Genomic DNA, 14,110 nt, shown 5'->3' on the forward strand with positions numbered 1-14,110 from the left:
TGGCAGAGCAGAAACAACTTCACCACCAGAAAAACAATAACCACCTTCTGGCCGACAGCTGGTTTAATTTTTCACCCTGGGCCTAACACCCACACACACAGGCATGCTGGAGGTAGACAAGAAGTGAGTTAACGCAAAAAAAAATAAAACGTTAATGGTAAAATACTGAAAATTGAGAAAAAGGAAAGAGTGAAACAGGTGTTAAAGCAATGAGATGGGAATTTCTGACTTTAATAAAGCCCAAGTGTGCAACTGTGTATGTGTGTGTCCATCTTCATTCCCGCCTGTCACAACTGTGGCAAGAAGGGTCTTGGGAGGCTAAGATCTGGCCTCCCACATGGGTGAAGGGGAAAACACACACTCACGCATGCACAGGCACACATCCAGGGGGTTATCATGGAAAATAACTTTGTACCGAATGGAGATTTCCATGTTATTGATTAGGAACGCCCACTTTCTTCAGCTCATATTATCTGAACAATATGAACCTGAAACTCACTGGTGTAATCTGTAAAATGGAGCTTTGAAGCATTCAAATACCACCCGAAACACAAGGAGTAGCAAAAACTGAAATACTACTCTATGGAACAATGTCAGGGGGCATGTAAAGTGTTCTGTAAAAGGTACAATATGGTAAAATTGTCTTACAAAATTACATCTAAACCACCAGCAGCAAATATTGTAAATACACTAAATCATAACAATATCTACACAATCTAACCAAACACAAACAAACCCCAATATGAACACACTCTGCAAGACTTCAAACACAGCTGATGACATATGGACTTTACACTAAGTCTCCCTGATCAATGAATCCGTGGTCTACACACACACACACACACACACACACACACACACACACACACACACACACACACACACACACACACACACACACACACACACACGTATGTATATGTGCAAAGCCCCACAGACACAGCCAGGTGATTCATCACTAGCTGAGGAGAGCATGACCTCCAAAACCTCTTAAGTGACCTCTGACCTCTTCAACATGACCTTTCCAAAGGGTTGTTGCAGATTTATCAAAAAAGCATAATGAGCATTACAACCACAATCACTCACTAATGTTCAGCTCACTCCCAGGAAAAACATAATATATAGGCTAAATTAAAACACCACCACCTTGTCAGCTTTCTACAGAGACCTCCCATCTCACCATATTTCACCCTTTTCTTATTACAGCTGACAACTGACACCGTCTCTCAATCTTACACTCCTGCCGTGGTGCTTCACTCTTTATCTTTTCTTTTTACCCTATGTCTTAAATTCCCCTTCCTCATCCTTGTCACACATTGTATCACACACGTACAGTCCAAGTCAGTCACTTACGCCCGATAGGAAATTGGTCAGTAAGATCTAGCTGCCGTTGGGCATAATGGGTGGGTATAATGCCTTGCTGTGACTTGGGTCTTCTTGCCGGTGAAACACAACACAAAGTAACAAAGCTGTGACAGTATTATTGACATCTTTTCTAATTAACAGCCTGAAGGCTCTGTGTGACAGACTGTCAGGACAGTGTTGTATCAATAACTGAGTAGTTTTGTTTATCGTTTGGTGGTTTAAGGCCTCTTTATATATAATCTTTTCCATCCTATGATACACAGCTTGGTGAGCTAAATCAGTTATGATTTTAAGTGTTACTGATTCAGCTTTTATACTTCTCCTGGGGGGATGGATAGTAATATTCCTGTGGTTTCAGCTCTGTGGGAACAAACTAGCACCTCAAAGGCTGAGGTCTCAGTTCTCTGAAGTCACTCAAAGGGTAGTGCACAGCATTTTCACTGTCATGATGAGGTGTCTCCACTTTAACACATATATTACATACAGTCCTTACAGTCCTATAGTAGATAATTCAGAATATTTTAAGTAATTATTGAAAATTAACCAATTTTGTATAACCAGAATATTTTAATAAAATGTCAAGATTAGTTAACAAGGTTACTTAACAAAAGAAAAAAAAAAAACTGGCATTATAGTGCAATATTACAAACACTAAATTTTTACTCAGACACAATTATTGGCACCCTTCACTAATATTTGGTTGCGGAACCTTTGGCAACACTGACAGCCTCTAACCTTATCTTGTAGCCATCTAGAAGCTTCTTGCATCTGTCTGCTGGTAGTTTCTGCCACTCTTCCATTGCTATGGATTCAAGTTCTTTTTAGTTTGCAGGAGCCCTTTTTGCAATGGCAGGTTTCAGCTTTCTCTAAGGTTTTCAATAGGATTTAGGTCAGGACTCATTTCTGGCAAGTTTAAAACAGTCAATCTTTTCCCTTTCAACCATTCTTTTGTGCTGCTAAATGTCTGCTTTGGGTCGTTGTCCTAATGAAAGTCCCAAGACCTTTGCCTCAAACCCATTTTTCTGACACTGGGTAACACATTTCGCTCTAAAATGCCTTGGTAATCTTCTGATTTCATCATTCCTTTGATACATTCAATGCCTACAGTACCAGAGGCAGCAAAGCAGCCCAACAGCATGATAAAACCTCCAACATGCTTTACTGTAGGCAGGGTGATCTTTTCCTTATGGGCTTCATTTCATTGCCTATAAACAAACTCATGCACTGCATTCAAAGAGCTCTACTTTGGTTTCATCAGTCCATAGAACAATATCCCAGAAAGACTCTGGCTTATCTATGAAAGTTATTGCAAACATTACTCTTACCTTTTTTTGCCGGTCTTTCAATAGTGGTGTCCTCCTTGGCCTTTGCCCATTGAGCCCTACTTGGTTTAGTATGCAGCCTATGGTACGGGCTGAAACCACCACTCCAGATTGCTCCAGGTCAGCCTAAAGCTATTGAGATGTCTTGCAGGGTGTTTTTTCCACAATCTGCATCAACCTTTGCAAACTTCCCTCATTGAGTTTCTTCTTAGCACCATGTCCCGAAGCATCTTAACAGTTTCATAACTGTGAAACTTCTTGATAACATTATGAACTTATGAAACAGAGATTTAAAGCATCTTTGGCGATTGCCTTGAAGCCTTTGGAATTGTTTTTTTTTTGTTAATAGCATTTCTGATGCTCTCAGACAGCTCTCGTCTTTGCCATTGTGAAAAAGAAACTGGAAACAGTCAGCCTCTGTTTACGCAGTAAAACCATCATTGGTTAATTCAGGAAATTTGAATACTGAAAATAAAGCACAGGTGAGACTTCTTTGTCTTTTATATATTGTCAAAAGGGGTAGAATAATTGTGTCAAGCATACATTTTATGACTATATTTTTTTTTCCACTGTATGACAGAGTTTTTTTGTTGTTATTCAATAACTTTGGACATTTTACTGACTAATATTTTCATACAAGACTGGTTAATTTGCATTTTTTCTGAAGATATTCTAAAGTCTGTACTTCTGATTCAGGGGTTCCAATCATTTTGACCAGGGCTGTATAAACCCATGTGATATGTGTTTTATGCAAAAAAGTTAAACATAAATGACAAAGTCTGGATTCATTATTCAAGTATACTAAAGTAAATTTCTTTTGAAATGTAAAGCCTCTTCAATCCTTTTCCAGCTGTTCAACTCAAGTGTCAGTGGCGTCCAAATCTCTTAATAAGACATCAGTGTTTCCTGAGAAGTGTAAGAATTGCGTGACAAGTCCATCAGCCCCCCCAACTGAGGGATTTAGCACCCTTTCATTGCATTAAAGCTCCCACAACATCGAGAATGATTTGACAGAAGGAGAGAAAACGGTTAACATGAAACACTGGTAATCCTGTCGTATCACAGTTGGCTGACGCATACACTGTTCTATGATATCTTCTTTCTCTGGTTTCCTGTCAGTCTCTGTATACTGACTAAAATAAGTCAGAAACGTAGTATTTTAACAATGATACAGCTCACAAATATTACATAAATTTTATTATTTATTTTATGGTGCATTGTACCTATGTTTAGCCACCCGTTGCTTTTAATGAACAAATAAATAACATAACCAATCACACTGATTAACTTGACAGAAGTTTCACATGTTCTGCATTTTTACCATTTAGGTTTGCTCATTAAGAAAAAAACTCCAATTCCCATTTAAAGCCCAATATGCATAACAAGCAACCAAAAATACACACAAAAAGTACATTCGGCACTAGCCGAATCCCTGAATTTTTATCATTTATAAACCTCTTTCAGCAAGCAAAATCATGGCTAAGTTCCCCCTCTCTACTTTTTACACACAACCTTTCACCGTTTCTCTCTCCAAGTCAATTATAGATGGCTGATCCCATTGCTAGACTCATGCTTTCACAAATGTTTAAAGCCTTAATCTAAAACTGCAAAACGAGACACCATGGTAGAAAACATATGGGCAGACAATTTGGCTTTACTTTTAAATCTGACTGACTTGATTGAGGCATGAGATTTAAGACATTTTTCCCACTCTCAAAATGACTACAATTCATGAGGTGATGACCTGACTTCCCTACTATTCATACCCATATATTATTTCCTACTTTTCACTCCTATCTTAGTCACATTTCTTTAGAAGTTGAAATGGCCAACATGATCACTGAGTCCTTCAATATGGAAAAGAGATTTTTTAAAGCCCCTCAACCAAACTATAACTCAATCCCTTTACAAAATGCAGAATTTAACTTGGGATTCAACTATGGAAACCCAGTTACTTGCAAAACACCAGGGTGAAAGGCCCCCCTTTATCTTCAATCCTATATTAACTTGGCCTCTTATGGCTTAAATCCACAATCGGGGATCAGCGAAAAGGCTGGAGCACAGTAGGGTGCCTTAAGAGCCCAACCGCCTGAACGGATGAAAGGCGGGAGCTGTTTGTGATTGTTGTTAAGGAGGATCTTATAAGGACAGCAACAATGTGACAGGCTGTGATTATGCAGCCATTTATTTCAGGGACCACTCATGCACACACATCCCTGGAGTAGTACAACAAAATTAAAAAAAATGTAAAACAGGCTATATTGCAGACAAAAAAGGCAGCTAAACCTATATCACGGCTAGAAACATACTGTACATTTTTTAAATTCCTAAATGTCTACCCGGAATTAAATGTAAGCGGCAAGCCCTAAATCAGTTAAATGTGTAGTACCAAAACGCCAAAAACACTTAAAAACAAATTTTGTTAAAAGGCTGTCAGCATCATCCATGCTCATTATTTAAAAATCACCCAGGGTAAGTCATCTAGAATTATTTATACAGAAATTTGGGGGAAACGTTTGCCCTCTCCATTTCCTAGACACACTGCATTTAATAGGTTAACTTTTATAATTTATTTATCATTATTTCTGGGGAAAAATAGGTAACGCTAGTGGTATAGCTACAGATAACATACAGAGACAGAAGCCAGAGTAAAGGCATGTTTAACAAGATCTGGTAGGATGGTGGGAGACATTGTTGGCTCAGGCCTTTATTCCCGTACTGCAAGCAGGCATGCATTTTAGCCACACACAAACAGGTGCACACACACTCAGGCTTGGATACTAGAGCCCCATACTGTGCTGAGCCATGCATTCAAACCCACTTTGTAGAGTGGATTTGACAGGTTGTCTGTGTGGAGAATTCAGCAACACACACACACACACGCACAGGTTAAAATATATATACTGTATATCCTGCATGTAAGCATTATTATGCACATACAAATGAGTTATAGAATGGAATAAATCACTAAATATATGAACCGAAGAAGCCTAGAGATGCTCAGATATTGGCTCAAACATAAAAACAGGTCTGAAATAATCACAACTACAGATGCTATAATGGTCCTGAGGTCTGCTGGTCCTCTAATTTCCTTCATCACTGGCACCCTCTGACTGCACCTTAAGTAATAAATGTACTGTCTGCATATTTGTGCGTGTGTGCACTTCTTCAGGGCATATTTAAAAATAGTGTGGAGTCAGGCAGTAGCTTAGTTGGCATAGCTAAAAGCATTGCGATGCGTTTGAACTTTTTGTGAGCGTATTTCTCCCAGCTGAAGACACAATCACATAAAAACATGTGTACACAGTATGTTAGTGGTATTTCTTGTTCTGGCAACGTGCCCTTTAAGTCATAGTCACAAACACTGGAGAGCCTGTATTTAACTTGGTTATCGGATGGGATTTTTCAACAAATGACAGAACGACAGCAAAATATCAAATTTCACTTAATCAAGTATTTGTCTTATGCATATGTCTTACACATATATTAATTGTACTTTACTTACTGTAAATAATTCTTATGAGCATTTTAAGATGAAATTGTGGTTTCCTCCCCACAGTAACCCCTAAAAACTTTAATGGTTGTTCAGACAAAGCAAAGATTCCCCTCAACTACTGGTGTTCTATGCAATGTCCATATTAATGCTCCAATGGTGACCAGATATTAGCATAACAACCACTGACTTGACATTCCATTACTAGAACCGCATAAAATACTTTTCACTGGCTGCAGAAATGAGAGGACATAATACCTGGTCTTTTAAAGCCGGCAGAAGCTGATAAAAGTCAAGTCCATTAGGAACAGGGATTTAAACATTAGCACACTTTCATCAAATTACAATCATCCCCTCTGATGCCTGCTTTACCTATCAACTTTCTGATAAACAAGCTTAAAAAACGGTAAGACTGTTGCTTCACTTTCAGCATTCCTCAAACAGAATTGGGTCTGACTGTTTGTTGTTCAGGTTAAATGTCTTAGGGGTTAAGCAGGGAAGAAAATACCAAAATCTAGCCTGACAGCAGGTAAGTGACTTTAAAGGGATAAGTCTGTTTGGTCTGGAATGCTAAATGCTGACCTGAGTATTATTAAAGTATTGTTAACAGGTTCAATTAATATGAGTTAGATCAAAGCCGGAGCTACCCTGAATAAGGAGGCTCTAACATAGCGGCGGAGAACTTTCAGCACTGTTGTCAGGTGAATTATCAAGGTAAAGCTTCTTGTCCAGCATTTATCATCTTGAGCAGCTAATGGAGCTAAAACCTTTTAATGCTGTTAAATGCAGTTGAATAAAAATGATGTTGCAACATGTGCAGGATCTTTTGAAATATCAGACAGATGCCAACTGAGAGTGAATTACAAAGTTGCATGTAGTATACAGTAGAGCATACAGACTTATCTAATAACCTTTGTACATGTGTAAGGAACACAGAGCCAGGCCTCAAGTCTCATGGTCTTTACAATGAATAAATCACAGATCTGACATGGTTGTATTTGGTGACAACAATGGAAAAGAATACTTGTTTTGACCACTCACTTCAAACTGAGTCACATGTGACCTCAAGGTATTCCCCTTACCACAAGAAAAGAACAGAACAAAATAGGACAAGGCCGCATAGAATACAGTAGAACACAACAGAACAGAGAAAAACTGAACTGCTAATAACCTGCTTCATGAAGTCTGTTTTACCTCTGTGCATGCTGTGTAATCTACACAGAAGTGAAGTCGGTAAGCCTGCGCAACTGTGAAATGTAGACACCTGCAATTTGTTCTGTCCCATTAAAGCCCATTAATTTGTAAAAATGCTGGTTTGATGTATTATAAAATATATGAAAACAATCAATCTAGTCAAATGAAACAAAAGGAAAACAGAACAGTACACAGAGCAGACAAAGTGACCCATTTAAAAATAAAGCATAACAGTCCATCACCACCCACCTCACTCAACAAAACACCATCTTTAGCAGCAGTGCACGGAAAAATGGAGTACAGTGTCACTTTGCTGATGTATGGGCCAGCCCTGGACTTGGTGTGGTTCTCATACAGCCCTGGGCTCACTGAGGCAACAAATCAAGATGCCTGAGCTCTACTACACTCTCTGTAACTCCTTCCTCTGTGTATGTCTTTTTTCCCCTCTGTTTGTCAGTCTGTCTCTCCCTCTCTTTGACTATTTTTGTGTCTGTCTGTACCCCAAAATGTAGGCTAATGCCCTGCAGAACTGACAGATTAAATGCCAATCCCTGGGTTGTACCAAAACCAGCCCAAGGCAGCAAACTGTGTGTCTGTGTGAGTGTGTGTGTGTGTGTGTGTGTGTGTGTGTGTGTGTGTGTGTGTGTGTGTGTGTGTGTGTGTCCACGCAGCTACAAATCCTTGCCTGTGTGTCTGCTGGACTGGGTGAACACGGACATAAAACAACTGCCCTTAGTAAACAACTCTAAAGGTCACTGCAGATTTCAAATTGTTTATACCTCGCTGTCATGTCCTGCTGAAAAGGAAACATTTCTGGCCTTAATGTCAGTCACATTCGGTGTGTCAGTTCATTTAAAACAATGTATTGTAAGGCCAAAATAAATAGCTCCATGCATTATAGGCGCTGTAAAAAGAAAACACTTCTCTTGAGCACAGAGCAATGTCAGACTTTTGACTGATTCTTAGAAGAATAAACTAGACTAATATGTATTTATGTGACTGTGGGTGAGCAGTGTTCATGTTTTCTGAGGTCAGTCTCCGATCCATTATTAATGGAGCAGCTGAGGTCTTGTCATCTGAAAGTTCTGTCATCTGAACGACTGCATCCTCAGCGCTCTGAATTCTAGGTTTTGGAAAGAGTTTTTAATTCCCTCCGACACAGTTTGAGAAATAAGGGCTGAGGAAACAACATGTAAATTTTGTTTAAGGGTTGATTTTCACTTTAATGATTTTATTTGCCAAGCATGACCTTTGCCTCTGGTAAATATGTAGTCAGGAATCAATGACACAAAATCATTTCCCCCACATCAGTTGACATCTTACTAATCAACATACGCTGCCGTAGGCTATAATGCTTGCACCACCTGCAATTCCACTATAAATGTATGGTATTAAATTGGAAAATACACTATTGCCCTATGTGCTCAAGCTTTTATCAAATTATATTAAAAAGTTACATTTAAGATATAAAGATCCTCTTTACTGCCTACTACTAGCTAATTGTAAATGTGATTACCTTCAGTATTAGTAATAACATCTCGGCTGTCTGTACTGATTCCTCAGCAGAATACATTGCATTAGAGAACCATATTTTAACATTTTTACACATATATACACATACATATATACATATATGCATACAGATACACACATATATATACACATACATACATACATACATACACACACACACACATACATATATACATATATGCATACATGCATACAGCAGACATTGGGGACAGCAAAGCTAGAGACCGGCAGAGGGCGAAAATGCCTCTCAACTGACCAGGATGACCGTCAACTCATTTGAATGTCACTCAGTAACCGTAGGATGGCTTAAAGTTACCTACAAAAAGAATGGCAAATGGCAGCTGGGGTGAAGTGCATGGCGAGAACGGTTCGAAACAGGCTCCTAGGGGTAGGGCTCAAGTCGTGTAAAGCTAGAAAAAAGCCCTCCATCATAAGAAGCCAAGAAGAGCCAAGCTGAGGTTTGCAAAAGACCATATAGATTGGACAATAGAGGACTGGAGTAAGGTCATCTTCTCTAATGAGTCCAATTTTCAGCTTTGCCCAACACCTGGTCGTCTAATGGTTAGACGGAGACCTGGAGTGGCCTACAAGCCACAGTGTCTCGCACCCACTGTGAAATTTGATGGAGGATCGGTGATGATCTGGGACTGCTTCAGCAAGGCTGGAATTGGGCAGATGCGTCTTTGCGAAGGAAGCACGAATCAAGCCACGTACAAGGTTATGCTGGAAGAAAACTTAGTTCCTTCTGCTCTGACAATGTTCCCCAAATCTGAGGATTGGTTTTTCAAGCAGGACAATGCTCCATGCCACACAGCTAGGTCAATCAAGGTGTGGATGAAGGACCACCAGATCAAGACCCTGTCATAGCCAGCACACATACACACTTATTTTTCTACTTTATCTTGTGAAATAATATGTAAGCCTTTACCCTGTGTGTAAAGCAGATAACTTTAGAACTGTCTTCCACTACACTTTTGGCTACATGTGGTTTACAATCAGTGGCCTAAATTTTAAAGAAACTTCTGCCAAGACAACACTGAGCCAACAATACACTGTCCTGTAGCCAGGGGGCATGATACATATTCACCACCTCGCCTACACATCTGTTATAAATATACAGTATAAGCACAGCACAGCACATAACACTTTGGACTTCTTCCAACAGTTCATTCTGTGTGTTGTGTGTCCCTTTTCAATTAACATTAATGGCTTTTCTTTCTTATGACTGGTTCATGAATATTGAAATTGTATTAAAATGAATGTAAATATAATATGGGAATTGGGTTATTTTGAAAACCAAAGTATAGAACTCCGAGTTGGGTTCTAATTCGTTAAGCATACATTCCCTTGATCATACAAATTACTAGAGACAGCCAAGTGAAGAAGTCCCACCCACACACACACACACACACACACTCACACATACACCCACCCACAAACACAGAGCAGTTTAATTACATGCTGCTGAGCAACTGTTTCTGTAATGCATGCCGCGTTCATTGATTTGAGAGGTCCCTGATACTGAATTACGCTATAGATTTTAGCGTTTCAAAACACATGCACACCCAAATATCCATACTAATTGACTTTTTAGCATTCAGATGCTGCTCTATTAGAAGTTCAGGTTACTTAATGAGTTCCTGATGTAGAAGTCCTGCTGACGGAATTAACAGCAGGGCAGAGCACGCCATTACTCTAAAAAAGAAACTGGAAAGATCCCATCTCCCATATATGTCAACTCACCCCTGCCTGCTGAACAAAATGACACAAAGCAGCTTCAATTCAAAATGCAATAGCTGGTAGTACTGAAAGGAATTATTAAGTAAACATATTAATGTACTGACACACACACAAACACCTCTCCTTTTTCCTCACGTTGGCATAGATGCCAACGAAGCCCCAGTCCTCCAGAAGTAATAAACCATCTTTTCCCTTGTTCTCTTGAAACCATGATAGAAGACTGCTGAAAGCCCCTGTGTTTCCATTTCAAACCCCTCACCTCATTTACTAGGACACCGATTGTGACCTCTGTGTACATGCGTTTGTGTGGTTCGTTGTACATAATGTGCCACAAGCCACAGCCATGGGGGACAATTTGTTTTACACACTAATGCACCGACACACACCAGTAATATGGGACAGGATGCCAAAATGGCCTGCAAATTGTTTTAACATACACAGGACCTTAGCTTAATCTGTAAACTAAGATAAGGAAATGGTAAAACACAGCCTGATTTCCACAAAAAATTGAGCATTCACTGGTCAGTCTCAAAACAGAGATAAAAATAATAATAATAATAATCTGTAAACCCAACGCCCACATGTATAGAGTTAACAAAAGATGCCATTTAAAACAGATCTTTCCTTTAACTGGAAATTAAAAAAGAGTTTATGTTCCCTCCCTCCTTCCTAGGATTATTATTAAAAAAAACTTCCAGCATAGAGGGTGGTCTGGCCGGTCTCCTTTAACATTAACTTTGAGCTGTGACAAGGCATAACAGCATGGCTAATGAAGTGTCTTTTTTACAGAAAAGTGTGTTCAGAACAACAAGCTGAGCAACACAGAATAATAGAGCTTGTTATTTAACATGCAATGTAATGGTCTCCAACTGCTTCTCCAAATAGAGTCAGAGAGGGGAGACATACACACAAACAAATTAGCAGACAGGATTCAAGGTTAATGCATTATTACCCATGAAAGCCATATCCAACAGACAAAAAAAACTCTTCCTTTTTCTGTGGAGAACCTATTGATAGGAGATGACAAAGCAATAAAAGTCAGGAGGATAAGCTCCACAATGTCTCATCGCGAACATTATACTATACAAAAAAATATAACTCTAGAGTTGGCTACAACGGAGAGTACATTAATACAAATTCCAAAAGGGTATAGAAAAAAATTTGCTGCATGTCAAACATCAACCAAAACATTAACTCTTACTCTCCTCAAACAAGGGGCCTTAGACTTATCTAGGTTTGAGATTCAGCTTCAAGATTCTAAGGCACTGAATTCTAAAAGAATTATTCCATAAATTTAAAAAGATTTTCAGTCTTTTTTTAGGCATCTTGTCTTTTAGGACCACCAGACATGATGCCTCAGCACGTGGGTGTGAATTATAAGTGCGTGTGCTTTTGGTACCAGGAGGTGCAGGCATAACGCTCAGTCAGAGTGTGACTGAGCGCGAGGCAGATCGTGTGCCTGCCTCCTCCTCTCATTTTTTTCATTCTGTCAATCCAATGAAGTCAAGGAAAAACGAAGGCGAAAAAAAAGAGTAACATTTTTGTGTCTCAATCATACAAGCAGCGAGTGATGAAAGGCAAAAAACTTTTCTATTCCTCCTCTGTGTTCACAAGTGTGCACAGGCGTGCATGCGCGCGTGTGTGAATCCTTTCCAGTGAATAGAGCATTAATTGCATTAGCATTACAGCTGGGTGATTTTCAGTAGAAAAAAAAAACTCTGGCATCAACAAGGAAGACATTTTCTAAGTCGTGAAGTGTGTTATTATTTTGTACATTTCAATTGAAAAATTCTTTGCATAAAAAATGGCGTGACAGAAAGAGTGACGGAGAAAGCAAGAATGATGAGACGGCTGAAGCAGAAAGAAAGGAAGATTGCGCTGATCAAGTTGGCCAAGTGAAATTGTTCACCCTTCAAACTGTAATATTGCCTTATGAAAAGTTACTCCATTTTGATGATTCAGACATGAACGCTCTTTCTTCTGTTTTGGTAGTGCTTGAAACAGCCTGAGCTGTGTGGTCCCCCCACATTCACGGTGGAAAACAGTTCATTTCATTACTGATTAATTTGAGGATTGTTTCCTCATTTCATCAATTTATCTTTTTGTCTATAAAAAGTCAAAAAATTCCAATTATAAAATCTAACAGACCGAAACCCAAAGATGTACAATTTATTATCATATAAGACAAAGAAAAGCTTTTGGTTTGAGAAACTGTAAATGTTTAGCATTTTTTGACTGAAAAGTGACTAAAACGATTAGTTGCCAATGAATTTTCTGTTGATCAACTGGACTACTCTGCAGTTTCATTAATCAAAGTCTTTCAGCTCTAAAACGGTTAACTGAAAAGGGAAGATCAATTAGTCAAGGAGAGGAACTTATAAAGTTAGAGAAGCCAAGTAGTTATTTTTAAAATCGGTGCAGCTGTACTTGTACTTGGGATGTAATTTATTAATGTGGTGAATATAAAATTGCTAGTAATATTAGAACATTTTTAGAGAACTATACCAATTCAAAGCCTTCCAAACTTGCAATTAACTGATCTACGTTTAATTTCCTTTTAATATGTTTACTTATCATGATACACTATTATCTTTTTATATCCAATAAAAGTTGTATTGGATATAAAAAAATATTGTACTTTCTAAATTTAGTTTTAATTAGATTCACTATGCAAGCCATTTATGTTATCATGCAATTCCTCTAATGGCCCCTAGAGACAGGTTCAAGTAGATTATCTGGATTTTACATAACTCAAATGAATGTTAGTAAGAATTTGAAAAAAAAATGGTTGTCTTCTTTGTCATAGTGGGGTGGAGAGTTTAAAATTGTATCCGTTAACAGCAGCTATATTAAGAATCAATATGTTCACAATATCTTCCCCGAAGTGAAGCTTAAAGCTGTCTTCAATAACAAAATCCTGATTTTACACATAGAATCACCTCGTGACTCTTTTTCTCTCTCACTACCACAAATGCACATGCCCGTCAGGGTTGTGTGTAACCCTGATGGAGGGAAATTAATCAAAATGTAAAACAGTCCCTAGTTAAATTTCTCTATGTTTATGCAAATATGCGACGTTTCTCTCTCTCTCTCTCTCTGTGTATTTCAACAGTGCAGCGAGAGATCAGTGGAACAGTGAGTAGGTAGAAACTAACATGGGGCAACAGGCTGAACAGGTGTAACTCTCTCTCTCTCTCTCACTCACACTCACACACACACACACACACACACACACACACACACACACACACACACACAAACACACACACACACACACAGTATGCATGAGAAAATGCATTTTGTATAGCAAAACTTGACATAAACCCATAAACCCATTAATTAATTTTTGTGGCTATTGCAGATATAATATGTTGACGTAGACAAACAGAATTTTTAAATAACCAAAAATACTGAAGATTCTTTTCGGATGAGGTGTGAAACATCTTCAAGAACTTCAAGCAAG

At 38.7% G+C, this 14,110-nt stretch overlaps 1 protein-coding gene across 1 annotated transcript in view; it reads right to left on the minus strand.

Moving 5' to 3' along the window:
• Positions 1-14,110, minus strand: part of cdkal1 (CDK5 regulatory subunit associated protein 1-like 1) — a 238,596-nt gene that overhangs the window by 185,221 nt on the left and 39,265 nt on the right. The window lies entirely within an intron of this gene.

This window comes from Xiphias gladius, chromosome 22 (assembly GCF_016859285.1).
Source record: "Xiphias gladius isolate SHS-SW01 ecotype Sanya breed wild chromosome 22, ASM1685928v1, whole genome shotgun sequence".
NCBI lineage: Eukaryota > Metazoa > Chordata > Actinopteri > Istiophoriformes > Xiphiidae > Xiphias > Xiphias gladius.